This window comes from Gigantopelta aegis, chromosome 8 (assembly GCF_016097555.1).
Source record: "Gigantopelta aegis isolate Gae_Host chromosome 8, Gae_host_genome, whole genome shotgun sequence".
In the NCBI taxonomy this organism is placed as follows: Eukaryota; Metazoa; Mollusca; class Gastropoda; order Neomphalida; family Peltospiridae; genus Gigantopelta; species Gigantopelta aegis.
Genome location: NC_054706.1, coordinates 45457723 through 45463117, shown reverse-complemented (window position 1 = coordinate 45463117; position 5395 = coordinate 45457723).

The following is a 5395-nucleotide window of genomic DNA, read 5'->3' as shown; positions in this document are numbered from 1 at the left end:
TGTTATTTGACTTGTCTTGCGCATGTCACACATGGACTATGTTCGCAAGCCAAGGTACCATTCCTTATGGTTTACTGTATTTCGTACCTTAGCATATTGTTATCCGCATATACTGATCTAGAATTGGCCTCATTTCATTGGTTCTCTGTTGGGAAATGTGGGCTTATCGTGCAGCTTGTTAAATATGTCTTTGCTACTATAAACAAACACGGTCGTTTCCGTGGAAAAGTGCCGTGTTTGTCGCACTTTGACCGAAAGACCACGAAGATTCATATGTATATATATTCCCCTTATTCACAAAGTAGTCAGAAATATTGGGTCACATTTTAAACCGGACATAGCCTTATTTCTTTCTTGTCCAATGTTAAGCACAATGTGAGATTAGTCAGTGATGGTATTATGTAAGGGACATAATCGTTGTTTCAAATGTATTTCCTATAGATCGCGCTAGTATCCCGTATCGGTTTATGCCGGTAACTATGCCAAATTACAAAATGGTACCTTGGTTTGCGACCATGCACACTGTCCTAACCAGTCAGCTGTCTGAATAAGTTTGAAATCCTGTGGGTCGTTACATTACACATGTTCACAGAAAGATGTACGCAGGCCCGTAGGAACTAGGGAAGGGGTTAGGGACACCCCTGTTCGAGGACGAATATGTGCGGTGTTTGTTTTTTGTGTCTTACTCCATATAAATAAACAAATATGGCTTATGCATCCCCCCCCCCCCCCCCTCCACACACACAAACTAAAGGCTATGACTTCCAACTAGAGATTGTGCCTCACCACCACCACCACCACTCCAGATATCGTTCTTTTGGGACTGCGTGCACTCGCCAACAATTTCACTGGTTTTCATCATATCCTTTCCTATCAAGTACATTTAATGTTAGGCGCAAAATCAGTCTAGCGGGAGACCGCAGGTAAAGCGTTCAGTCTCCTGGGGATGTTTATCTTCGATTATAATATGTAAAAACCACAACAGTATTCCAGAGGTGTCTGCTTCAGAAGGAGCATGCATGTGCTTCCAGATCGGTGTCTTCAAAACATTTCTGCTTTTCCGAGCTGAGAAGAGATTGATATTTCCGAATGATTATGAGTTTGTGTCTATTGTACTGGATTAACAACAAAAGGATCGGAATCACATTTATCAACGTTGTAAAAGGGCGACTTGAAACATAGCAGTGTCAGCCCTCATTTCAGTAGGGATGGTCAAATAAATTTAGGGCCTAAATTATAAAAGGTGATCAGTGTTTGTTTCATGCGGATGTGTATAAGTCTTAAACGTACAGGAAAATAAAGTTTCTTATATCTAACGACGCCACTATAGCACATTGATTTATTAATCATCTGCTACTGAATGTCGAACATTTGCTAATTTTTACATATAGTCTTAGAGAGGAAACCTGCTACATTTTTCTGTTCGTAGAAGGAGATCGGTTATATCCCAGACATGATAGCACATACCTGGGGCGAGGCGTAGCCCAGTGGTACAGAGCTCGTTTGATGCGCGGTCGGTTTTGGATCGATCCCCGTCAGTGGGCCCATTGCGCTATTTCTCGCTCCAGCCAGTGCACCACGACTGGTACATCAAAGGCCGTGGTATATGCTATCCTGTCTATGGGATGGTGCATATAAAAGATCCCTTGCTGCTAATCGAAAAGAGTAGCCCATGAAGTGGCGACAGCGGGTTTCCTCTCTCAATATCTGTGTGGTCCTTGACCATATGAATGACGCCATATAACCTAAATAAAATGTCTTTGAGTGCGTCGTTAAATAAAACATTTGTTTCTTCTTTTTTCCTTTTTTTTTGATAGCACATAGGCCTACCATATTCTTTGATATACCAGTCGTGGTGCACTGGCTGGATCGAAAAGTACATGGAAATAAGACGAGTGGCTAAATACTTGACATTTAGACCATTATAAATTAAATGTTAGATTGTCATACTTTTTTTTTCTTCTTCTTTTTTCAAAATGAAAACATGGGGTAAATGTCCAGAACCATAGTTTATAGTGCGCAAAACCAGTATACCACGTGACTGCGTGGCGGTCATTTGGTCTAAATCTTGCGCATTATAAACGAGTGCAATAAACAACATGGACGAGCAACTGAGCAATTTAGTACAAGCCACCTTTGTAAATTATGAATAATAAAAATTTAATTAAATAACACGGGTTACTTCGTGAATTAAAAAAACAAAATGGGCGCGGATACATATCTAGGATTGATTTTACAATGGCGTTATCTATAATTATTAAATATACACGACTGTTTAGCAGAGTTGCGGGTATTTAAAAATGCCCGTGGGAACAATATGTGAAGTGGGGAGAATACGAGGACATTTCTTTTATTTTATATAATTATATTGTAACGGTTTTAGGCCTGTTGAAGGATAAATATAAATATCTTTCGTAATTTCGGCCCCTTTGTGTCTTCCATTAAACGAGAATCATATGAAAACCTGTTTTCCATTTTGATAATATCTCTCTCTCTCGCTCTCTCTCTCTCTCTCTCTCTCTCTCTCTCTCTCTCACTGTGTGCGCGCGTATTATATATGTGTGTGTGTGTGTGTGTGTGTGTGTGTGTGTGTGTGCGTTATTGTTGTCTAGAGGGAGGGGGTTTGGGATATCAGTTTTCATTTAAGCTTTTTATTTTTCGTATTTTAAAACGAAATGTCTTGTTATCATCCACACATCTTTAGTAAATAAACATGCATATAACTATGTCTTCGTGACTTTGTCTTCCATGCGTTGTTTTTTTCTTTCTAAAACCTAAAAATCACGCCTGCGAAACGAGAAGGTCTACACCAAATGTTGAGCACATCAACGTCATAGTGACTTTTTATACACACAATACTGTTATCATTATTGTTTTAACTGTATATACTTGTATTAGTTAACTATACCGTCTATCATAATGACATTGGCTGAAGTATTTTTATGTTTGTTTTATTTTGTATATATATGTGTGTACATATGGAGAGACGTTAATAAATGGTCTGTCTGTTCATCACCAAAAACTTGCGGACATTTCCGGAAGTGGTGTAGCGTGGCGGTTGCCCTGGGCGCAAACTTCTGGACTGATGGAAGGGACTTGGGCAGTGCTAACGGTCCACTGGTTAGGGGCGCAATACTTGCCTTGCCCCGGGCGCTGGCTACCCACGCTACGCCACTGCCTGGTGGAGCATTAATTGTAAGGACGAAATAAAATAAAATATGTATAGGCTTACTTTAAACTGTATTAGCTGTACCGTTAATAGTGATACGTTTTGTGGTTTGGTCATAGATTTATGTTTACGTGCAAAACTTCACATATTAAAATGCTATCACTACTCGATATAGTCGTAAAGAAATTGCGCGTAAAATTACAGACTACCGAGTAAAATATTTTAGTAAAATGTTGTTTTTTAATTCATTATTTAAGAAATATCCCGAGACGAGGTCCCAATTTTATATCCAGTACAGGGGATTATGTGTTTGAACCCTAACTAGAAATTGTTTTTTACGCCAAATTTGTTGATGTTGTTTAAACATTTACAAACGTATAATCCCGTAATAAAAAGTCATGCAGTATTGGTATGGATTTTTCTTATATAATATTTTAAATGAAGGTATTGATACACTTTTAAATAGAATCTGAGATGCATTCCATGTTTCAACACCGGAAGATGTGAATATCTCAAGTGTTTATACATTTAAGTGTTGGGCCTGATGGATAGTACAAGACTGAATTTCTGATATATTTATTCAAGCCTGATGATGGTATATACAATCACTTACACACAGGCAGGTATCAGATTGTTCAATGTCTTATATATACACGTATTATACTAGTGTGCCTCTATCATAAAATAGTATATGGTATGTGCACATATAATCAAAAGGCATCCATTGTAATTCGTTAAAGAGATCTGTTGAAGGAGTAACATGTGGGTTTTTTCAAGGATTAGCTTAGCCGCTCTTTTCGGCACCGTAGCTTAATCTGTCCACATTTTGTAATTTTGACATATAGTCTTGGAGCGAAAACCTGCTATTAGTTGGGGTTTTTTCCATTAGTAACAAGGGTGCTATTATATGCACCATACTACAGACATGATACAATCTGATTAAAATTAGCTCTACTGGGTCTACCAGTAGATCTAACAGCATTGCGTGGACTCCCATGTCCAGGTGACATTTCATCTATAAATAACAATTTAAATATGGACCAATTACACTTCGCCTTTTATAGCGTTATTCGGGAGCATACAAATTCTAAAAATATCGGCCGAGACTATTTATGCAATAGGCGAACTTGTTGGTCTATTTCAACATTGAATAAAAACAGTGGGAAAAGTGTAGTAATACATTCTGGATTGTATACTAGTATAAACAGATTTTATCGCTATACCATCACGGGTTTTTTTCGTCTTGAAACGAATTTTATATATATTTTACATAGCAATTAGTTTCCGGCATACTTCGTAATTCACCCGAATCGTTTCGTATACCCTCGGCATAATCCCGAATGTTTTCAAATCACTGGCATGATTTTGCAAGTAAGGTTTTGATTGGTCGAATGAAAGGTCAACTGGGCATGAGCTCCAACAGGCTGCTGTTAGATCCACATGCAGTAGTGGAGCTAATTGTAATTAGATTGAGACATGATATCACATTGTAGTCGCGGTACACTGGCTGGATCGAGAAATAGTCCAATGGGCCCACCGACAGGGATCGATCCTAGACCGACCGCGCATCAGGAGAGCGCTTTACTACTGGGCTACGTCCCGCCCCTGGTTAGTGCAAATTCCCCCACATCATATCCAAACAACAGTAGGCTACGTGTGGTAGCTGGAGTGCAAGTATTGAGGAGTATTTTGTGAGACGAGAGTCATCGTACACAGTCCAAGGTAAATTTGTTGTTTTTAAAGGAAAATGATCAGCTTACATATGCTCCTAATTCCATGGGCGTATGGGGACTCTTTGATTTAGGGGGGCTGGAGGGGTTGATTTGCCCGAAATTTTACCCAGATAAAAACTGCCCGAATTTCCCCCACTGTTTTGCCCGAATTGGGGGGGGGGGGGGCATTGCTCCCTCTGCCCCCCCCCCCCCCCCCCCCCCCCGGGTCGTACGCCCATGCCTCATTCAAGAAAAGTATACGATCGGGTACACACATTATTAATTTGGAAATTATGCAGGGTGCGGTGGGGTTGGGGTCTACACTGTGCAGAACGAAATTTCGAGGGGTTTGGGTCATGCTCCCTCGGAAAAGTTATTTTTAAAAATAATAAAATAAAATTTAAAAAATTCGCTCTGCACATGTGGTGATTCGACCGCCATCTTTCAAACGCATCTGAAAATATAATGGGCCTATGCATACCGCAACTTTAAATAGATCAGTATAACAAAACAG